We start from the raw sequence: 25,401 nt of genomic DNA on the forward strand, positions 1-25,401 counted from the left end.
GTTAAAGGGGCAGGTGCAGCCAGGTGGATTGGCAGTGACTGAAGAGGTTGTGCTGGGACCAGTAGCCACAGGAGGAGTAATACAAGCTGATCACTGTACTGTGCTACACAACAAGGGGCTTTGAGTCCCAACCTGCAAAGGGCCATTGCTAAAAATCTGACTGTGCCTATCAGATCCACAAACAGTGATTCAGCTGGAATTGCAAGCAAGTGAAGTGCTGGAGGAATGTCAAGGAGGCTGTACTGGGCTTGAGTCCTGCAGGAACACATGAGAACGACATTCATGTACTTTTTCCACACTAGGAATGCAGGTCCCATTAGCAGTGTCATCCTGGTGCCCCCCTAACAGAATCCCAGGCGCCACCTTCTGCTCTGGGATGGCGGGTCGGTAAGCCCAGATTGTGGGTTCCCGACCCGTCATCCCTGAGCATCAGTGTGAAGGAACTGAAGGAACTGAGCTGGCACTAGAGGAAGCAGAGCCGATGCTTCCTTTATAGAATCAGCTTCTGCCACAGGCGGAGTGATACCAAATGTACTCCGCCTGCGACAGGGCACAGGAGCGATACAGGAAGCAGCGGCTTTGCTCTTTACTGCAGACGCATGCTTCTCCAGCGCGGCTCCTGTCACACTGATGGTCAGGAACCAGCCAGCAGTACCCGCCAGCAGTACCCGCCAGCAGTACCCACCAGCAGTACCAGCCAGCAATACCCGCCAGCAGAACCCACCATCAATACCTGCCAGCAGTACATACCAGTAGTACCAGCCAGCAGTTCCCCCACCAATAGTACCCGCCATCTGTGCCTGCCAGCAGTACCCACCAGCAATATCTGCCAGCAGTACCAGCCAGTAGTAACAGCCAGAAGTACCCACCAGCAGTTCCAGCCAGCAGTACCAGCCCTGCAGGACAGCCAGCAGCAGGCACCAGCCATACCTGCCTGGGGGACAGCAGCAGCCAGCGATACCTGCAGTTATCCTGAGGAAGAAGTGAAGATTGAGGTCAATTGAGGTGCAGGTAAACTGCAGTGAATCCGTGTGAAAGCAGCCTTAGGCCCCTTTTACATAATCGGTCCGATCAGGTCCTCCTCTCTGTTTTTCAAGGTGGACCCATTCGGACCCTCGATTCACCTCTATAGAGTGGCAGATGTAAACAGACTTGTGTCCGTTTACACCTACCTATCTCCAATTCGATCCACTTAAAAAAACAGAAGGGGTTCTGTCCCCTTCTGTCTAGGAGGATCGGATCCGAGGGCCCATAGAGTAGAGCGGGCTGTGTCCGTGTCTGGTCTGCATATGCTGACTGGACAAGAACCTGTCATCTGCCCGCTCTGCTCATTGTGGCCCGCGACTGCTTACCAAGTTGCTCAAGTGGCCCTCGATCCTCAAAAGGTTTATATACATACACACACACACACACACACACACTTTTTTATTTTTGAGGTGGGGATCTTGGGTGAGTTCCCATACTTTTTTTCCCAGGACTTGACCCCTGAGGCTGTATATAGGCTGTTTATATAAGTTTGTTCCTGAATCAGGTGTGCATCCTATAACTTCCCATTTCCAATCCAAGTTCTTAGCTGTCAATAAACCACAAAAACAAAGTCACAGACTGTTCTCTGGCCCTGAGTGACTGTGAAAATCTGGTGTGCCTGGCTGTGCAGGGTGCGGGATCCCAGGTTTACTTGCGGCTCCTTAGGGGTGCGCTACATAGAAAAAGTTTTGCCTTTAGGCATACTTAAAACCCCAACGTTTCTGCAGTAATCGATGGCTAACACTTACAAGACTCTACTCCGAATATAAAGGAAACCATAGATTGATTGTGGATTACTGTTTTTATATAATACTGTTTTCCTCATATCTCTGCAGTCCCTGTAAACTTTGTTGTGAAATGTAATAAGTCTGGGAACTTTCCAGTATTCTAGACTTAATAGAGGAGGTAGAGAAATGTACAATGACGAAATTATTTTCTTGAAATACAATGCACTAAGTCACACAGAAATGTAATGGGATAATTTTCAAATAGCATTTTCTTGGATCGAGACTCGATGCAATAAATGAGACAGCTGATGTCTGCAGGAAACGCTCTGACACGTCCACCGCACTTTAGCGCCTTTGTAAATTTTTACACTTTGCCAATTGGATATATTTCTTTCTGCCTTTAAATGTGATTCATGACTGAGGTGTTGCATTTTCTCTACATGTGCAGTTCTCTGGTGATATATTGAGCTGAATAATAACTCTCATCCTTTTTTAATCTTTTGCAACTCTCCGGCCAATAATTTCTATCACAAAAGCTGTAGATGTGCTATTACTAAAAGAGGTAAAAAAAGGTGTCCTTTAATTCTTGGATGCAAGTACAAACACCTGCCAAAAGATGGCAGTGCTGCCTTCAGAATAGAATTTCTCTGTTTGTGCATCATGTATACCTATTCTTGCATTTCATAGAATCTAGAATTAAATTGCTGTAATTGATTATCATAAATTAATCTGCACAGATCTGATTGAAAAGAATTTGGTGAAGCTTGGAACTGCATGGTTTTTACACCACTAAGAATGCATGAACAATTCATCAAGGATTTACATGCTGTGTTCTACATTCTGCAATATGGCGAAACCTCATTGTATCTCTGCATGCATTAGCAATTTAATATCTGGGCATAGCAAAGGTATTTACAATATAAAAAATATCTAATCCTAAGCAGAATGTTTTACAGTGCTTGAATAACCATGTGCTAAAGAGAACTATTTTCTTAAGCAGCATTTTACAAATTAAGCTCTGACTTGTGTTATCACGGGCCCCTGATGACACAAGCCGCCCTTTTGTGTTCATGAAAGTAAAATAACACACCTTACTTTTAAAAATCTAGCCAATTTAAAAGCTGGAGGCAGTATTTATAGACTGTGGAAAAGAAAACTGTTGTAACCAATTAGAATCTTTAATGCATTCAATGATACTGTGTGCAAATAATAACATTAATCTCATTGGACCTTATGAGAAACATATGCAGATCTTTTTTCGTTTAGGAAGTTTGGCTAGCAATAAGGAGGCGGATACCACTTCGATCTAATGTGAAATGGCACACGGGAGAGAATGAGGTCATTCAAGAAGTACCCTTTGGAGACAATAACAAACACTTCTTTGGCATCAGACAATCTTCTTATCTATCAGAGATTGTTCAATTTGTCCAGAATCTTTTGAAAAAGCAGAAAGGAAAATGTTTGCAGCTTATGATGGGGTATTTTAATCTCTGGGATAATTTGCATGAAAAAACAGTGCTGGCATAAAGATGGATGGATTAAATCTGTCAGAAGAGATCAGGAGGTGCAACAATAAGAAATAAATAAATAAATAAACATTGTTAAAAGAAGGGGTCCCCCCCCCTCTTTTTTTTCTCTTCCCTGGTGAAGGAGTAGTGTTGGTTGACACTTGGGTTTGAATATGATAAATAAGGTGGGGGATAGAACCGTGAGGTTCCTTCCCTTAAAGAATAATTAACTTAATTATTAAATATTAAATATATATATTTTTTTCTCACTCGATAGTAATTTTGAGTTTTGAAAAGTAGTAGCCCCTTCTTTGGCTAACCCTTCCTACATTAATAGATATTGTTTGCACAGGGGTGTGGGTCCCCCCCCTTTTATTTTTTTTTAGTTTTCACTCTGAATGGGTAACAGGTAATTTTGAGTCTAGATAAGTGGTAGCCCTCTTTTTGGCAAAGCCTTCCTACATTAATAGCTATTGTTTCACAGGGGTGTGGGGTGTGTTTTTTTTTTTTTGGTAGGGAGGAATATTTAAGGTTTATCTGTCTTGGGAAATGGTATATTTATATGTATGTATGTATTTTTTATTTATTTTTGATTGATTGGTCTTGCTTTGAAATGCTATTTCTCTTTTTCTATTTCTCTTATTGTATGTAAGTAAAAACTATTAAAAATATTTAATATTTAAAAAAAAAAACAGTGCTGGTTCTATCATCCTAGAATTATAAATAATGTGTAGACGAAATATGAGGCACGCTCGATAAGCAGAGATGTCACGTTTCAGGCTTTTATACAATGTGTTTAGTGAAGTTCGCAGTTCACAGGGTACACAAGAATCCAACGCATTTCATTCATGTTAGAATTATAAATAACAGATTGATGTTCTCCAATCTATCGAGTTGGGGAGACATTTGCCTGTCTATGGTAATCTAAGGGTTCTCAATTGATAAAAATGATGCGTGCTGCCACAAAGTGTAATAAGCAAACAAACATCAAAAGCTGTTGTAACCACTAAATGTGTTCCCACGCCAATAAGACTAGACCAATATTATGTGTTTGCGCTGCTTAAAATGCAATCAATAAACTCTTAAGGTGCTTATTTATGAATCAATAATCCGTATCAATAAACTGTCAACACAAAGGAAATAAATAAATAAATATATAAAAAATCCCCTAGAAAGGGTAACAAAACAATTATATGTATAAATAATCATTTAGATACATGTGACAATATGTACAATTTGTAAAGTAAAACTGCAAATAACAGGCTATAATATAATGTGAAGGAAGAGTAAATAATATATATAAATTATATAAAAACATAAAATAAATGTATAAAATACAAATCAGTTCCCTCAATAAAAAAGAAAGTCCCCAAAAGTCCAATCAAAGGGATTTGATGATGTGTCTTCTATGTAGACTCTCTTCACCCCAATACACTCTGTTCTCCACCGCAAGTACGCAATGCTCCACCACTAGCTGAATTGCACGCTCACCTTGTTTGTGGACCCATAGGAATATACAAGTCAGCAATCCATAAGTATGAAGGTCCTGAGTAGGGTCTCACATCCCTGGAATAGGTCTTCCGCATTAATCCACCTAATCGTTATGAATTCCCTTTAAAAGCGGCTTCTCTATGTATCTCACCATATAAAAGAGAGGGCAGCCGCCAATAGTGTAGTGTGCTAAATTTATTATTGCAATAAAAACTGCTAGTTAATACACTCACTTGAACTACAAAAAGCCTTTTAAAATGCCTATGCAGTCAAACACATTTGAACATGCTTCTTCCGCCATCAGACCCCAGACCGCGAGTGACATCACTTGATTCTGCCACCACGTGTTACCCCACCCACCGACGTGGCTTGATCACTACTTCCTGTTGCCGCGGGTTGAGCACCCCTGGCTTATGGTAAAGATAGGCTTGCTTATTTTAAAAAAAAAGTGCCCTGATCTAATACATATGGCATACAGTACTTTAGTTTCTGTCATAATTATACAATATTTTAAAATTTTATTAACCATACTTTTATTAACCACACTTTGTCCATTTTATATTACATGGTACAATCCGATCCAAAAAATGTAGGCTCCTCCCCAAACTTCACTTTTAACAGACTCCACATCACTGAACAGGTTTGGCCATTGTGCCTGCTTGAGTGCAAGGGCCAGGAAGGGAGCTCAATATCTCTGAATCTGTGGTTTTACCAGGCTCAGTGTTACTAAGCTGCCCTAAGGGTGGAGTGCCCATTATTGACACCCTGACCTCCCTGAAGGCAGCGATCCTAATTGCCTTGGTGGGTGGCACAGTCCTGATCCAAACCCTTTAGCACACTATGCATATGCTCTAAGATAGGTATAAACCCTAACTGGATTTCATTTAGTTTACTAAAGCACCTTGTGTCACAAACAAATGCCATGAGTACTGTTTTCACCTTTTTATACTTTGTTATTCATTTTCTCCACTGCAAGCCACATCCTGTCACCATGCACCTGATCCAAAGTCTTTTCATATCACTGCTTAGGACCATTTCAGAATAGTAACAATGGTGGATCATGCCTGTGATAATATTTCATCACGGCCACCCCCTAACCAGGGCTGTTTGTGACAGGATGAAAGTACACAAACACATTTGTCACATGATAACAGGAAATGTCTGAATAAAGGCAAATTTATCAGCAAGGATTCATTTTATGAAAGCTCTACATTCAAAAGTATTTAAAATACTTTTGAAGGTGCATCAGCATGTTAAAGACAATGTGTACCAGAACTTGCAAAAACTTGCTGAATCCTTTAGGGTACCATGTGCATGTAGCACTCATTCCTGTTCAGATCAGTGCTGTGATCAGAAAATAAAATTACAACTTACGCATGTGTATGGTTGAACGCACATACATACACTGAACGCACAGGTTATACTTGCACAAGCCTTAAAATCACATAAGTGAGCAGATATCCATAAATTAAGCCCTCAAAAACAAAGATCTCTGCAGCACCACTTGACAGATCCTGGGATTGATCTAACAGACATGCAAAAGACCAGATGAACAAGGGTAAAGGGATATGCTTAAAAACTGTAATGTTTATTCCATGTAAAACATAGTAGCCACTTACATAAATGTTGCCTGTATCCTGCATGCGGAGCTTGCTGTGCTAATGGAAAAGCCAGGGGCCAGAGAAAGCAAGCACAGTGACAGGTGACAGATGACAGGTAAGCCCTGATGCCAATGACGTGAGACCCGCAAACAGCTATCAGACCCCACAGTGTCTACAGCTGTATCTAGTGCATATGAACACCAGGTCCTCCTCTCACACACTGCCTGATTTCCATGTGTGCTGGATATGGCCCTAAATGCCTGATCTGGCAGCTTTTTGTGGGTCTCACGCATATTTTTGTTTTTTGCATGTCATGAAATAAAAACACATTTTAAAATAAAATGTACTGGCTGTAGCTTCACCCCAGGCTGAAGCCCAATTTATGGGCTTTTCTATGAGGGAGCCACGACACAACACTGTAAACTACAACCCCCCCCCTCCCCCCCCATACTAGATGTGTCTGAAAACAGAATCCCTGTTTACGTTATCTAAATTTCATACTAGATAACCCCAAAGTCATCCTTTGCAAGATCTTCTCCATTCACCCTTTGACTTCACCTGGCTTCTTTTTGTGTGCCTGTTGTTCAGTACCACCTTGTTTCTTGTGTTCCTGCCACCTTTCCTCTGTGTGCGCTGTCATTACAGCTGATCTCCAGCTTTGCTGTCACTTTAACTACTTCACTTAGGCCAAGCTTGTCAAAACAAACTATTTCCTACACCCACTAGGTACGCTTTATAAACTGTATGTACCTCAGCTATATACAGTATACAGCCTTATGTTCCGTGTGTGAGGTGAGACCTTGCAGTCTTACACCTAGAACAAAATAAAGTCGGGCTGAGTGGGGCCTAACCATTCATAGGCAGCTTTGTAGTGTATGAATAAATACAAAGCTTCCTCTGATTGGCGTTGGAGTGAGATATTGTGACATCATCCGCTTGCCTTTCAGCTTCAGCCAAGTGCTCAGCCTGACTCTATTTTGTTCCAGGTGTGAGACGGAAAGTCTCTGTCTCACTCCACGAACACAAGGCTGTATACTATATGTAGCTGAGGCTACATACATTTTATACAGCACTCCAAGCTGTTGCACCTGTTAGTGTAGGAAATAGTTAAAGTGCTGAGTATTTTCCAACTCCCTCCCCTCTATGTAAACTGTCATTCCCTAACTCCCTCTTATCTGCCCTGTATGTCCCCCCAGTCCCTCTCCTCTGTGTGTACTGTGTACACAGTCAATCGCACATAATTAGATATTCGTCCTCTTCTGAGCAGCGTAGTTGGACAGTGGTGCATCATGCACTTTGTCCCCTAGGACACAGGAACAACGGATATTTCTGCTTAGACATCTTCTTTAAAGTTTACACGAGGTATTAGCGATTGAGTTAAGATCTACTTTAAAGGATAATTATATTATTCAAACCAACTAAACTGATTTATAAAAACTGGAGGAAAAAAAATCAGTACAACTCACTATATCTGCCTTGCCTATGGGCTGGACCCGCAGTGGTTGCATCAGCTGGTATGTTGGTATTCCTAATGCTGCATGGCATTGAAATGTCTGTCAACAAGCTTATAAGAAGAAGTCCAGAAAGTTTTATATTTAAATTGCCCAATAAAAAAAATCCCACAACAGCTTTGGAGAAATTACAACCACATCTGTGTGAAACCACTTACTGTTTTAGGTGTCTCTAACAGCCCCTTAGATGCAGTTAAATTAAAAAATCAATCATGTCTGTGGCTCCCCCTTGTTCTCTGTACATCTTTGCAGGCAGCTTTGAGTCCTACAAAAACCACTGAAACTGAGACCCATTTTTTCCTTACATACATCACTGATTTAGCCATTATATGGAAATATACATACAGAGCGAATATGATCCACATCACCAACTGGAAAACATATGTCCTTGAGATGTAGGAATGCCGGGGTTCAGATAACACCCTTCCTTGGTGTCAGTAAGAAGCCATGACCAGTATGCTGACAATGAATTATTCTAGTGGTCAAGCCTGCCAGGAGAATTAATTTGCTTACTAAGGACTTTGGCAGATCTCAGCAAGAACAATGGATGTTTACTATAATGTACTATCATACTGTATGTCCATACATATGTATATTTATTTTTTGTCTGATTCAGGAATCCTTCTTTAACTGCTGCTAATTAGAGGGAAAAGGGTAATAAGGTAACTTGTATAATTAAGCAGCTTTAGTAATCTTCAAAGTTCACTAATTCACAGCAACAAATTAGCAGCCATTTTTCATTGTTCTGACTCCTCTAGAATAATGAAAAGTGAAATCCCATTGGGTCCTATATGCTTTACTGCACACCGTTTTTTAAATAACTAAGGCAAGAATTTTCTTCACTTAATCATTTTCAAGCACAGCTTATTAATTTAAATGTGTAATGGAACACAACCCAAGCTGATAAAATTGGGTTATATTTCTGAATGGTGTACATTGTCAGGAGTAGTTAGTTGAGCAGAGTTTTTTGCCTTCTTCTTTTTCTATATTATTGTCATTATTTTTCTCAAATACAGATAAAACATATACAGTACATACCAGGTGTTAGTTTTGTATAATAAACATCATAAAAAGAAAGATAGCATAAAAGGAAGAAAGAAGGCGGGGGAGGAATATTATGGCACCAATTGATAGGAAGCCTCTCAAGAGCTACAGTTCTAGCTGAGTTTGCTGTCATCACGTGCATGCCTTTTGTCTTATAAGCCAGTTGCATAGTCACCACGATCCATACAGCATTGATTCTGGACAATGCTCTTTCCAGAGAAAGTCACAAAGAAACAATCTGAAACTCTAAATAAAGCCATAGCATGTATGTAAGATTTTAGCCACATGCCGACGTCCAGCAGATGGATCTGATTCTCCTCAGTTATCTTGACTGTGGAGAGAACAATTTTCTTTGTTATCATGAAATGACAAAGTCTTAAATCAGATTTAATCCCAGCACGAGAATAAGGCCTACCTGGATAGAAGGTCAAAAATGGTTTCTTGTAGCCTTGTAGCCCAAGGTTCTGATTTTAGAAACCCTTATGGCTGAGGTGATAGCCATCCCATTTGGAGAATATTGGTTTTCTCCAAGGTCTAAGATGCAGCACCCCTTTGAAGAATTGAATGACTAAGGGATGATTCCTCTATGAGATGTTGGTGAAGGTCAAGAATACAGGGACCTGCACTTTAAGAGAACTTATGCTCTCTAATGTCCAAGCTGGTCTATGTAGTCTTGAAAGTTAGAGCAGGAGAAGTCGGAGGCAGTCCCAATCTGGTTAAATCTTGCCCAAAATCTACTGTATTGTAAATCATGTTGGTGTTAAGTTCTCTGGAGCCTATCACTGTATAAATCACATTAGAGAAGCAGCCAAGACTGGCTAGCCTCTCCCTCTTAAGGATCAGACTATTAAGTGGAATAGTGAAGGTGGACAAGCTAAAAGGACTGGGTCCCAACAGATGAGTTGAAGTAGAAGAGAAAACCACAACCTGTTTTGCCATTAGGGATCACTGTGACTGCTGATTCTTACAGCAGCCTTCTGAAAATGGTGGAAACTGGAAGAAAGGCCTCCCTTGTGTGAGTTCTCCACTGATTTGTCAGTACATCCACTGTGGTTGCATTGAGATGCAAACAGATCCACCTCTGGAATCATGCCTAAGGATAGGATCTACTTGATAGAGACCAGACGTAGAGACCACCCATTGTTGTCCATTTAAAAGTGGGATATGAAGTCTGTCTCAGAGTTTTAAGCCCCTAGAATATAAACTGCAGAATTGTCGGAGAGATTCCACTCTGCCCAAGTCATAATAGGTTTTACTGATTTCATCAGGCTGCAGGATCCACCTTGTTTCTTGATGTAAGATAGCAATGTAGTGTTAGCCAGCCTACTGTAATGTGATGAAAGGCACAGAGAGGGCAAAAAGCTGCTTGGAATTCCAGGTTGTTCAATACTGCTCCTTGAGAAGGAAAGTTCCATTGATCTTTTACTACTTCTGTTTGGCAGTGTGCCCTCCCACCACTTGCAGCTGGCTTTTACTGTGATTGCGATCCATGAGTTGGAGATGAGGGAATATAAGTTAAGAAGATTTTTCTGTAAGTTCCACCACCAAAGACTTTTCCTCACTGTCTGTGCAATTTGAGTGCATCCTCAACTGTACCCACTTTACCATAGAGGTAATAGACAGCATTGCCCCAATGATCATCAGACATTGAGATGCTGATAGGTGTACAGAGGCCAGGGCAAACCAACACCTTACCACCAGTATTTCTTTTTGGTGGCATTGTATCGGAGTCATGTTAAATTGGTTCCTAGATATACTAGGTTTGGTGTAGGAAACAGATCACTTTTTTCATCATTCAGTAGCTGGCCAAACTTCTAACCTGTTCTATGTGTTCCAGGAGAGAATCTCTATTTTGAGAAAAAAGTAGGTAGTTGTCTAAATAATATAAAAAGTACATTGCATTTTCATCAGTACCACTGCCAGTAAGATGTTTGTGAAAATGTGAAAGGAAAATGAGAGGATAAACAATAGGTTTGTAAACTGCAGAGAGTCTTGACCCGCAAAGAAGAACTTGTCTATTGTTGCTTGAGCAATGTACTTTTGGGGGTAAAAATCTGGGGTGTGGGGGTTGACTGAACTTCCAGGCATGGCCTGATGAAAATGTCCTGGAAATTCGAATGTCAAAAATTGACATTGCCCACAAAGTAGAGCAACCAGGTGCCCAGCAGACATGTCTGGGTGTGTGTGGTCTCAAAACAGTTTAGCAGTCTCCTGGCTCCATGGGGCAGTGGCTTTTGATAACGTCTGGAATAAAACCTAGTGTTCGGTTTTAAATGCAGCTTTATGCATTGACATACCTCCTTAGACCCAGTATGGTCACTTGCTGACTTGGAACCATTCACAGGCAGCTTAACTCTTCAATAAGACAGAAGTTGAATCCAACACAATTTTACTTTAGCCATTTGCAGTTCAGGGGATATTTTCCAGTCTCTGAAGAAGACTTGAAAGAAGTCTTGGAAGAAGTGTGGAGGGTCTAGCTAGGGCTGAACTAACTAGCACTAAACAGGAGGGGTAGACATAGGGGAAAAACAAAATCACATTAGTAAACAAGCTGTAGTGACCCAAACCTGCCACTATATGTCATCATACTAAAGAGCAATAATAATCTGATGCATTTCAATACAGCACAGAGAAATTACATGAAAGTGGAGCAGAACACCTGGCCCCCTTTTCAGTTCTCCCAGATAGGTCTGTAGAAGTGGGCCTCTCTGAATCAATCCAGATTCTGTCTCTTGAACTTCAGTTTATCCCATTAGACATCTGTGTTCGGCAGGAAACCAGACTTTCCACCTGTGCCTTGGCTATGACATTATCAAGTTTATTGCCAAAAAGTGAATATACCTCAAAGGGATCTTGAAGGCTTGATCCACCAGCAAAAATCATAACCAGATAGCATTTTTTGGCAGTCACTGACTAAAACATAGCCATAGACATGGAACAGATGATGTCAATTGAAACTTTCCCTATGAATAAATAGGACAGTTTTAGCTACTGAATTAAAAAAAAAGACCCTTGACTTGTCAGTATTCGTAAACAAAAAAATGCCGTGTAAGATAGGCCCTTACCCCTGTTAAGGATTAATGAAAAACATTGGGATAGAAAAAGGCGGGGCTTTGCGGGCCAGTGGGAGTAGAAGGATCAGAACCAAAACCAATTGTAAAATCAAAAAAACATTTTATTGTAGCAAGTAAAAAGCAAGCATGGGTGACCATGCATGTATGATAGCAACAAGATAACATGCAAAAATGGTTAAAATCAATTCTAACATCACTGTTTATATAGAAACATATCCCAAAAGGGATTAGAGCGAACAACAAAGCCTGTGTAGGTGGATGATGGGTCTCAAGCTGAATTCGGTCACGGTAGGTCCCCAGCAAGCCGACGCGTTTCGCTTAAGGCTTCCTCAGGGCCTGAGAGAGCATAACAGACCGATGTTTCTATGAGTAACATAGATACAAATAATTACATTTCAGTTTACATGTTCAATGATATAACATACATCATGCTGCTAAAAGTTTTTACATATAAGTTTTTGACTCAGGTTTTGTACTGACCCTTTTTGAACAGTGACTTGTGTTAGGCGGCAGGGCTATAGCGATGCATAGGCAGTTCGGAAGATAATACCTCCGTGTTCACCACATATACTTTATATAGGTATCAGAAAGAAATTCCTTGCATAAACTCCGACATATTAGGTCCCAGCTGTGTCATCAAGGTCAAAGCTGTGAATCAAAGTATCAATAGGTGTATATTTAAATTCACACAATGGCTGCCAGTGATTCTAATAACGTCTGTGTTATATTCTGTACTATATAACCAACCTGCTAGATATGGCTCCACTTAAGCATCTTGGGGTATAATCACCCCTCAGCAAATGGGTATCCTCTTCCTGGTTTGTTCATTCATATGTGCGTTCACCCCCAGATCCAATCAATCTAGGGATATGGGCACATATATTAAATATTGTTCGCCATATATCCATAGTTACTATATCTCCAACATCTGGGACTAATCATCAGATGATGGTACGTATTCCAAAAGATCATATCTGGCTGAACAAGGGGAGTAGTGGGAAATGCTGTTGATTATATAAGGGGTTGAAATAAGTAATACAGACACTCACCTAGTGTTTATATTGTCACAAATTAAACCAGGCTCAAGGGGCTCTTTTTTCTGTGCAATTTGTGGGAGGGATATCCCCAAACTTGTCCTACAAGATAGCAGAATTGACCTAGAATAGGAGAGTATAAATGGGAATTACTTCCATAGTTGAGAACCAAAATTCTCAGGGAGCATCTAATATATTGAAAAAATTGAAGGCAGGGGTCCATTCATACTTACCTCTCCTCAGACCAAGAAATACTTCAGGCAGGTAAATAAGGCCTATATGCACGGCTATCCAATTATATGGACCCGCAGTCCTGGGCTATCCAAGCCCTAAGAGACATAGGTAGATGGGTTAGTTCCAGAGTTACCACTATTCTATCCCACATATACATTTATTTGACCAATATTCCTTAGGTATATTTGTTAAGCCCCCATCATCCCCCATCACTTACCTCTGTGTGGTCATATGCTCGCCGTCTGCCTACCTGTTATTGCCTAGCCTGAGTGTTATATAGGGGGGGAGGAGGTCCGCCCATATCGCTTTGTTTGGCGCCTAAAACATACATTTCCCAGGTGAGAGCGTTTGTATCTCATTACGGTCGGCGATAGCGTCGCCTGACCGCACCGTTTCCGGTCGCTCCGGAAGTGAGAACCATCTCCTCTCCTGGTAAGGATTCCGGAGGTAGCGTCGCCCCACCGCGTCATTTCCGGCTGCGACCAGACGCACCGGAAGTGACGATACCGATAGCACGTAGAACCTGCTTACATTCCGCCCCGCGTCACTCAGACTGCATCCTCCAGTCAGATGCCTTCTGATCTCCAGGATGTCAGCACAATTGGGCTCCCTCTAGTGGATAAACACCTCATTACATTACATCTATTATGATTACACAGGGGATATATGTCGATATTAAATGCAAGGTGATATTTAAATTACAAGATTCATATTCAATATCTATATAGATACCATCCCTAACAAAGTGGTGCCAATTACTTGTTCTGCATCGCTGCGCCACGCTATCTGCCATAGCCCCGTCGCCTTTCCAGTCACCTGCAATATACAAGACAAAACGTATATACACATATCAATTTTTTATACATAAATAGATTCATACCTATTTCCTATTCTAGTGACATTTATATGAAATATGTATCTCTATTATTTTTTATATTCTAATTTTTCAATTTATTCAATTTGTTCAAATTGTGTTTCAAAAAAATATATAATAAATGTGCTAGTCCCTATTTTAGAGATAAATCTTCTCTTAATTTGTCCTCCTTCCGATGCAATAAGGGATACCCTATGGGGATAAGGGAAGCATAAGAGAAAGAGGGGACAAGAGTTTTTTTCTTTATATAATATAATCTTAGAAGGAAGACTATAATATACTTTCTATAGGAACGGTTTGTAGCTGATAACATCATTCAAACCTGGGTATACGGTAGCCTTTAGGTCATATATCCATCTGGCCTCGCGTGCCAAAACTTTTTTATCTTTTATATATTATAATATGACCGTAGCATTGTGAAATTCACTATATTAGACGTTATCCCCGAGGATACAAGAGGAGGTGACATCGATAAAAAAGTTTTGGCACGCGAGGCCAGATGGATATATGACTTAAAGGCTACCGTATACCCAGGTTTGAATGATGTTATCAGCTACAAACCGTTCCTATAGAAAGTATATTATAGTCTTCCTTCTAAGATTATATTATATAAAGAAAAAAACTCTTGTCCCCTCTTTCTCTTATGCTTCCCTTATCCCCATAGGGTATCCCTTATTGCATCGGAAGGAGGACAAATTAAGAGAAGATTTATCTCTAAAATAGGGACTAGCACATTTATTATATATTTTTTTGAAACACAATTTGAACAAATTGAATAAATTGAAAAATTAGAATATAAAAAATAATAGAGATACATATTTCATATAAATGTCACTAGAATAGGAAATAGGTATGAATCTATTTATGTATAAAAAATTGATATGTGTATATACGTTTTGTCTTGTATATTGCAGGTGACTGGAAAGGCGACGGGGCTATGGCAGATAGCGTGGCGCAGCGATGCAGAACAAGTAATTGGCACCACTTTGTTAGGGATGGTATCTATATAGATATTGAATATGAATCTTGTAATTTAAATATCACCTTGCATTTAATATCGACATATATCCCCTGTGTAATCATAATAGATGTAATGTAATGAGGTGTTTATCCACTAGAGGGAGCCCAATTGTGCTGACATCCTGGAGATCAGAAGGCATCTGACTGGAGGATGCAGTCTGAGTGACGCGGGGCGGAATGTAAGCAGGTTCTACGTGCTATCGGTATCGTCACTTCCGGTGCGTCTGGTCGCAGCCGGAAATGACGCGGTGGGGCGACGCTACCTCCGGAATCCTTACCAGGAGAGGAGATGGTTCTCACTTCCGGAGCGACCGGAAACGGTGCGGTCAGGCGACGCTATCGCCGACCGTAATGAGATACAAACGCTCTCACCTGGGAAATGTATGTTTTAGGCGCCAAACAAAGCGATATGGGCGGACCTCCTCCCCCCCTATATAACACTCAGGCTAGGCAATAACAGGTAGGCAGACGGCGAGCATATGACCACACAGAGGTAAGTGATGGGGGATGATGGGGGCTTAACAAATATACCTAAGGAATATTGGTCAAATAAATGTATATGTGGGATAGAATAGTGGTAACTCTGGAACTAACCCATCTACCTATGTCTCTTAGGGCTTGGATAGCCCAGGACTGCGGGTCCATATAATTGGATAGCCGTGCATATAGGCCTTATTTACCTGCCTGAAGTATTTCTTGGTCTGAGGAGAGGTAAGTATGAATGGACCCCTGCCTTCAATTTTTTCAATATATTAGATGCTCCCTGAGAATTTTGGTTCTCAACTATGGAAGTAATTCCCATTTATACTCTCCTATTCTAGGTCAATTCTGCTATCTTGTAGGACAAGTTTGGGGATATCCCTCCCACAAATTGCACAGAAAAAAGAGCCCCTTGAGCCTGGTTTAATTTGTGACAATATAAACACTAGGTGAGTGTCTGTATTACTTATTTCAACCCCTTATATAATCAACAGCATTTCCCACTACTCCCCTTGTTCAGCCAGATATGATCTTTTGGAATACGTACCATCATCTGATGATTAGTCCCAGATGTTGGAGATATAGTAACTATGGATATATGGCGAACAATATTTAATATATGTGCCCATATCCCTAGATTGATTGGATCTGGGGGTGAACGCACATATGAATGAACAAACCAGGAAGAGGATACCCATTTGCTGAGGGGTGATTATACCCCAAGATGCTTAAGTGGAGCCATATCTAGCAGGTTGGTTATATAGTACAGAATATAACACAGACGTTATTAGAATCACTGGCAGCCATTGTGTGAATTTAAATATACACCTATTGATACTTTGATTCACAGCTTTGACCTTGATGACACAGCTGGGACCTAATATGTCGGAGTTTATGCAAGGAATTTCTTTCTGATACCTATATAAAGTATATGTGGTGAACACGGAGGTATTATCTTCCGAACTGCCTATGCATCGCTATAGCCCTGCCGCCTAACACAAGTCACTGTTCAAAAAGGGTCAGTACAAAACCTGAGTCAAAAACTTATATGTAAAAACTTTTAGCAGCATGATGTATGTTATATCATTGAACATGTAAACTGAAATGTAATTATTTGTATCTATGTTACTCATAGAAACATCGGTCTGTTATGCTCTCTCAGGCCCTGAGGAAGCCTTAAGCGAAACGCGTCGGCTTGCTGGGGACCTACCGTGACCGAATTCAGCTTGAGACCCATCATCCACCTACACAGGCTTTGTTGTTCGCTCTAATCCCTTTTGGGATATGTTTCTATATAAACAGTGATGTTAGAATTGATTTTAACCATTTTTGCATGTTATCTTGTTGCTATCATACATGCATGGTCACCCATGCTTGCTTTTTACTTGCTACAATAAAATGTTTTTTTGATTTTACAATTGGTTTTGGTTCTGATCCTTCTACTCCCACTGGCCCGCAAAGCCCCGCCTTTTTCTATCCCAATGTTTTTCACTTGTCAGTATTATTCTTTAAGGCAGATTTCATGTTGCCAGCGATGAAGGCTACCACCATCTGCCTGCTCCGCTGTCTGATGGTTCTTAAATAGGTAAGAGGCAGAGCCACCTGGCGACGTCACCTGGTGGCACTGCCCCCATGTGACATCACTGATCAGGCAGACTGATGGTGGTCGCCTTCGTCACAGGCAGAGCTTTTTTCTTTCTTTTTTTCGGGTCCGGGGGCTTCGTGATTGATGATGGATCTACATTTTTATTTTTAACAAAGGAATTGTCAAAAACTGTGTGTGAGTTTAAAATTTATTAATTTTTTTACATTTTGGTGAATAAGTAGGGGTACAATGAACCCCATACTCATTCACATAAGGGGGCGGGATCTGGGGATCCCCTTGCTAAAAGTGGTTTGCAAATTTCGATAAGTCCCTTGCCCGCAGACCACCACAACCACCGCCCAGGGTTCTGGAGAAGAAGTCCTTGTTTCTTTCAACATGGGGACAAGGTGCTTTGGGGTGGGGGTTGGCAAAGCACCCCTGCCCCAAAGCAACCCCCCCATGTTGAGGGCATGTGGCCTTGTAGGTTCAGAATGGGGAGGCACTCACTTGCCCCCCCCCTTTTCCTGACCTGCCAAGCTGCATCCTCGAATAAGGGTCTAATATTGAATTTGGGGTCCCCACGCCATTTTTTTAAAGTTTTGGTTTGGGGGTTCCTCTCAAAATCCATACCAGACCTAAGGGTCACATTTTTGTATTGCCAACTATGAGCCTTAAAAGAAAAAAAAGCATGCAGCCGGGAAAATCAATTTAAATGACATTTATTTCCTTTATATATGTCAGTTTTGCTGCAGCAGGTTCTATACATGGTACAGATGTGCCACTTTACAGGCAAACTAAGGAGACCCTCGAGGCACTATATTTAAAGGAGTTTTTAATTTTAATTGTTTCACTTTAGGTATCATTAAAATCGCTGCTCCTTTAAAAACAATCTTTGTAAAAAAAATATTTGCATTGATACATGTCCTCCAACACAGTACCTAGGCTCCCATACCCTTTTTATGGCCAATAACTTGCATATAAGCCTTCAAAAGGGGGGCTTTTGATATTTCAAGTTTGTGTCCCGTAGACTTTAATAGGGTTCGCGGTTTGGGTCCGAATTATGTTCGGGAGTCCTGGTGTGAATCCAACCGAGGGGTGTTCGGCTCATGACTCTAGATACTAGTAAACAAAACTTCTTCATTACCACATTGCTAGCATATGGGAAAATTTGACTTTTTTTGACAAACCTTTGAGAGATTAGGTACCACCTAACTAGCAATTTATAACTGGACAACCTAACATGGAAATACTTGCTATCGCCGTAGCAGTGAAACTCTACTTTCATTCCCATCTTTTAGTGAAGAATGATAAGTCTATCATTTTTGTTTTATGAAGAAGTTATAAATAACAGAGAAATTAGAACTGGGATTTAGTCATATTATAAATAGCATTTCAAATTCTATTGACTGATTGATTATTTTGAGAGCCAAGAGCTTTTCTCCAGGGTTCCAAATTACTAGGGTCCACATCTAATTTGTTCTACAGAATCATTTATATTTTCTGACACATGAATAAGCTTACATTTTCCATCTTTGACACATCTTTTAAATGCTGAATTGGTAACAACAAGGAAAAAATGAGGTTTACCTAATGATATGAGACCGGTATTGGTGGTTAACCCTCATTTCACTCACATTAACTACCGCCGCATGACTATTTACTGCGGCAGTCAGCCCCCTACAGGCAAACCGACAAAGGGCTACGTCGCTCGCCTATGAACCTCTAGGGGGCGAGCGCGCGCCGCCAGAGGCGCGCTCCAGCCCCCGCTCGTTCACTAACATCCCCGCACCAGTGACCGGCAGCTCCGATGTCCGCCGGTCACTCGCGATCTCCCGCTGGGGAGGGAGAAAGGCAGGCGGCTAATGTAAACAAAGCCGCCTGTCATTCTCCCTGATCTAACTGCAGAGATCATACGATCCTGCTATGCAGGATCGTATGTCTCTGTGGTTAGATCAGAAGCCACGCCCCCACAATTAGAATCACGCCCCTAGGGATACATTTAACCCACTGATCACCAATAAAGTTAACCCCTTCCCTGCCAGTGTCATTTTTACAGTAACAGTGCATATTTATAGCACTGATTACTGTAGTAATGTCACTGGTACCCCCAAAAGAAAGCTCTGTTTGTGGGAAAAAAAGGACGTCAATTTCATTTGGGTACAGCGCCGCACGACCGCACAATTGTCTGTTAAAGTCCCGCAGTGCCGAATCGCAAAATAGGCCCTGGTCTTTGAGCAGGAAAATCCTCCGGGGCTTAAGTGGTTAAGGTCTGGTTGAGAAGAACAGTAGGTCTATACTGTTAATAGCACAAGCTGCAAGGGTCCAACCTTTTTATGGTGTTAAAGTTATTAAAGCTGTTCTTTGTCCTGTGTAAAAAAAAAAAAAAAAAAAAGACAAATACTGTACCTGTCCAGAGGTTCAGCGCCGTCCTCACCCGAGCCAGATCTTCTCTGGTCTTCCTTGTGGCTTCACAGCCAGCTGCCCACTACACATGCACAAGCCATGCTGCAATTTGTGAATGCTCCCATAGCCTTCTGGCACCTGTTATGTGTCCCAGAAGGTTTCAGGCAGGGAGGGGGAGAGAAGAACTTCTGGTGGATCCACCATGGGGATTCAACTGGAAGTGGGAGGGGATATATGTCAAGACCAGGTACCCCCTCCCCCTCCAAAAAAAGTGCAAAAAATAGAAGGCAGGAGGGAATAAGGTGAATCGTCCTCTTTAGGATGCTCCTGGCTCCTCCTTCCCGTAAAATGCCCACCATAGCAAACTGCTTGCTAGTGGTTGATTTTGGCTAATTTTCAGCCACTTTCTGTTCTGATGTCAATGTTTTACCAAACCAGAAGTGAGGAAAAATCTTCAACACCAACACAGACAGAAATAACAGAAAAAACCCAAAACATTCCTTTTGTAAATCTCTCTAATGCAGTCCTAAATAATGGTAACAGTCTGTGGGTTCTCTCTCTTCACTACTTTATTCAAAACAAATCAAAAATAGTTTGGCTTCACATACACTTTAATAAAAGGATAGCAAGTCTGGGAATCTTGACATAAAGATTGGTAAATCTAGGAAAAACTGGATAAGTGGAGGCTGACTGGCATGTTAAGTCTTGGCCTACTGGGGCATGAGAAAAAAAGTGACTTGGAGCAAGTAAGGTAAAAAGGAAAAAAAAAAAGAAAAGGAAAACTAAATATTTACTATCTATCCAAGGAGTCTTAATCCAATTGACACCAACTTTTTTTGCATTTATGTATTGTTAAAAATGATTAATGAAAAATTTAGAATAACTGGCAAGTGGTTGCAATACTGTCCAGTACTGGCATTCTGAAATTACTGCTCTCCTGTGCTAGCAAAGTGTTATATAATATTCATATTAAGGCCCCATGCACACTACTGAAAACTATTTTATTGGCAGCAAGATTCTGTATAAAAAGTGGTCAGTACAGGCGGTCCCCGGGTTACAAACATCCGACTTACAAACGACTCCTACTTACAAATGAAGGGAGACAACAGGAAGTGAGGATAAATCTACCCCAAGGAAAGGAAATTCACTCCTGGAAGAGTTCTCATGGGAAAACTGTGTCTCCACTGAAGCTTTATCACCAATCCTGGTTTCCACAACAGCCCAAATTTTTCAAAACCCAGCTGTCATAGGGACAAAAAGTGAAATCCTCTGAACAGGGGCACAGACAGCAAAATAAATGATACAGGGGTGTTAACCCTTCCCTGTGCTATCCAAAAAATTATTATTTTGGCTGGAGCTACACCTAAAAAAATGCACCCGTTCCGACTTACAAACAAATTCAACTTAAGTACAAACCTACAGACCCCATCTTGTTTGTAACCTGGTGACCACCTGTACTGCATTTCAATTCATGCAGACATACTGTATGCGCGCTTGTGAGATGTGTACTACATTCTGCATATAAGCTGTTGGTGCCTATTTGTTGACTGTACATCTGGCCCTGAGTCATTCATGTGGGGGCACAGGTACAGAATGAACTTGGTGTCCAGGTATCCTGAATGACTGAAGGCTAAGGTCATTTTTTACCAGTGCCGCTGCTTCATAAATTACTCATCAAGGGCATGTGCACAATAACAATTTGTAGTCAGTAGGGCAGCACATGTGCAAAATGACCTCTACCTTCAATCATTCAAAATGACCGAAGGCTGAGGTAATTCTGCACCCCATGTCACAGATTGCATTTTGTTTGTATACATCTTGGCCCTGGCAGCTGCAGCCTTTATGCTGTATGCTTGCAAACTTTTGCACACATGCGTACTGTGTAAAATATGGTCAAAATTGGACTGTGGATGCAGAATTTTTTATTTTTCGTTTACACAGCTAAACACTGAGGACCAAAATGAAGCCATGTGAACTGGTCTATAGCATACAATATATTTATTATAAATGCATCTAAATGCAGCATATTGTATACCTGTGTGCATCAGCCCTAAGATGTAAGGGACAGGCTCTCTCCAGAAATTGCACTTGATTTTAGAGCATGCTGCACTGCTTTTCGAATGCATGCAAGATAGTTTCGCAAAATCAGTCTGTGCCATTTTATCTCTCTATAGTTTCCTAAGATAAGAGCCCTGGAATTCCTAAAGATTGGCGCAGACATATTTTGCAAAAGTGTCTCTCATGAGTTCTAAAAGTGGTGCAGAACGTGCCAAATTAATTTACCTATATAGAACTTATACCTTAAACTGGCGCTTGCTGCCACTTTTAGTGAAACACTTTCACAAAATCCATTTCTTTCTGTAGGCCAAAAGATAGTTGGTCTTAAAGTGGTTGTAAATCTTAGACATGAAATATGAACAAAGCATATCCCTCTATAGTGTGTACTTGTCTCAATCTAGAGCACTAAGTGTCTGCTGCCTCATTCTCTTGCCATCAACATAAATCACTTTTGACAAGTTTTCCTGACACCAAGAGAAAAAAAGGTGACAGGGGAGGGACCTCCAGCTGATTGACAGCCTCAGCTCTGTTCTTAAAGCGGAGTTCCACCCAAAAGTGAAACTTCCGCTTTAGGGAGTCCTGACCCCCCGACATGCCACATTTGGCATGTCATTTTTTTGGGGGGGGAGCGGGTACCTAGTTTTGACAGGTACCCGCTCCCACTTCCGCTCGGAGCGCCGCGGCGCCCTGAGCGGAAGTTCTCCTCTCCCCCTCCCTCCCTGCAATCTTCTGGGACACGTCAGAGGTCCCAGAAGATTTCCGGCCAATCACGGCGCGCAGCGCGACTCGCGCATGCGCAGTGGGTACCCGGCTGTGAAGCCGCAAACTGTAACAGCCGGGTGCCCACAGCAGTGATGCCGGCGCCGAGGGAGAGGATCGAGGCTTCCGGCGGCCGCATCGCTGGACCGTTGGACAGGTGAGTAAATGGCTGTAACTCCGCTTTAAGTGCTGTGTGAAAGGGGGTGTTCCCTCCAATCAACTTTTATAGCTCTCCTCACTGAGCTCTGCAGAGTGTAACTTCAGCTCTCTGCCCCCATTTTTTCTGAACTCTCAGAGAAGCTTTATAATTCAACACTTTGAATGGATGTAGAGAAGAAAGGGCTGCAGACAGACAGGCCCAACCTATGTAGGAGAATTTCTTTCATCTCTGTGTATCGCCTGTGGCCAGTCACTTCACTGGGTGTATGTAAGGCCCCTTTCACACAGGCTTTCTGATCAGGTCTGCCTGTCAGTTTTTTCAGGCGGACCTGATCGGATGCTCCATGCAGCCTTATGGCGCAGTGGATGTCAGCGGGTGACATGATCCAATCCTGCCTGTGAAATCCAGATGGATGGAAACCCTATTTTCCATCCGTCTGGAGGCTTGGATAGGATCGGATGAAAATGGACAAGCGGTCCGTTATCATCTGATAGGCCTGTCTCTGCAAAGTAAGTGGAGACGGACCAGTCATCCGCCTGCTCAGTGGGAATCGGCGGATTGATCCTCGCTGAGCAAAATGGAGTCCACCGGGCAGAAAGTCCGTGTGAAAGGACCCTTAGGGTTTACAACCACTTTAATTAGCTCTGCTTTTGTAAGATACGAACTGTTGGTATTTTATTTTGAATTTGATTAATTCATTGCGCCACAATATAAAAGTGGCACATTTTGGGGCTACCTAAATTTGGTGTAAAAGTCGTGTCCCAATACAATAACAACAAGGATTAAAGCCAGAAAAGTGGTGTAGCAGTTTTATTGAATTCTCCCTATATTTTATAAAAATGGAAGCAAGGTATCTTGAACTTTATAAAAAGTAAGGGTATGCATTAGAAGGAGAAAAATATCTTCAATAAAATATCTTCATTATAAATAAAAAAGGCATGTATAAGGATGATGGATGGTAATGGAGGACTTGATTAAGTCAATTTTCTGCCTCTGGTGATTGAAATATCAATATCTATCTGTCTAGATAGAATAACCTTCAATTAAACACAACAGGCTGAAAAAGAGTTATTTTACTGGTGGTTTTATGTTAGTTTTAGATATTGATTTTTCTAACAATTAAGTCACATTTTATAACAATTAAGCCATTTTGCCTCATGTGGCTATAGTTTTACATTTGTACTGTGAATACTTAATTCATATTCCCAAAATTGAATGCACAAATGTTAACATATGTAATTGCTCAGTGTCATTTTTTCTGGATATTTTTTTCATAGCCTTATACCAAATTATACATTCAAATGTTTTGGGATTTCAAATTTTTTCCAATAACTATCTTTTTTTTTTACCTCTGACAGACAAGTGATTATAGATCACAGAGTGCGTGTTCCTTTGAATAGAATACAAAAAAAAGTACACATCAGGGATGGATTTCTGCTGCTTTTTAAGAAACACCTTGCCCTGGGCGTAAGCTTATAGTGTCTGATATCCCATAGAGGTTATCCTCCTCTGCACAGTACCAGTTTGTGAATCAGTTGCAATGACATTTTTCACCTACTGCCAAAAAGGAGTTAGAAAAAGATGTAATAAAGAAGAAACCATGTGCCACACTTGGAATTCAAATGCATAACCTTTTGTTTCTGTTATCTCCAGCCAAAACATATCCACTGGTGGTATCTACCTGGTTTTAAGCCCTAGAGCCTAAATTGTACTGAACAAATGCCAGAAACCAAAGAGACACACTTAAAGGAGAACCATAGTTTGTAGTGTTTACAGAAACTATACCATTACCAAATCCCACTGTCTATTTAATGAAATACAAACCCCGTTTGTGTGCTTACTATTTTTGGGGTCCTCATGACTTTAAAAATGAAATGCAGAAATATTAAAAATGCTAAATATTTGTGTGGTTTACCCTCCTCCTCTGCACATTAATGCAGGCAGGTTTGAGTCATAAATGAATAAATAAATACTGTCATTTCTTACTCCCTGCATCCATGATTCTCCAATTCAGCCACTAGATTATGCTGTGCATATAGAAATTACAAAATCTGCAGCACCCAAACAAGAGAAGTCCCACAGATGCTGGGATGCTAGACTGTTATAGCTATTTAATTTGTTGCTACAGAGAATAGGGGTTGATCCCAAGACCTACCTCCCAGAATGGTCAAGGGAAAGAGGGGGAAGGGGAATGAAGAGATTGGGACTTTCTCGGTACGGTAATGATAAATATCACAATGTAAAATATAAAATGTAACAATCTTTATTTACATAAATAATTTTTAAAAACAACAACAACAAAGACAATGTTATACATAAAGGTACTGAAAAAGAGCCCATAAATATTCATGCGAGCATGTATATGGTATATGGTATATATATATACCCACATATTGATCTATGAACTTTTTTTTTGGTGTATACCATGTACATGTATATGATGTTTTCAATAACTGCTAACTGAATGTTTTGTCATTGTTAGAAAGAGCATTGTGTGTATATAATGATATCCTCCTGAAGAAGTGGTTCTCCACGAAACATGTCGAGGTTCACACACCTGGAAATTTGAAAGTCCATTTTTGTGGATAAACAAAACCATATACATGCTCGCATGAATATTTATGGGCTCTTTTTCAGTACCTTTATGCATAACATTGTCTTTGTTGTTGTTGTTTTTAAAAATTATTTATGAAAATAAAGATTGTTACATTTTATATTTTACATTGTGATATTTATCATTACCGTACCGAGAAAGTTCCAATCTCTTCATTCCCCTTCCCCCTCTTTCCCTTGACCATACTGGGAGGTATG

Source organism: Pelophylax lessonae, assembly GCF_965119305.1.
Source record: "Pelophylax lessonae genome assembly, chromosome: 1".
Taxonomy (NCBI): Eukaryota; Metazoa; Chordata; class Amphibia; order Anura; family Ranidae; genus Pelophylax; species Pelophylax lessonae.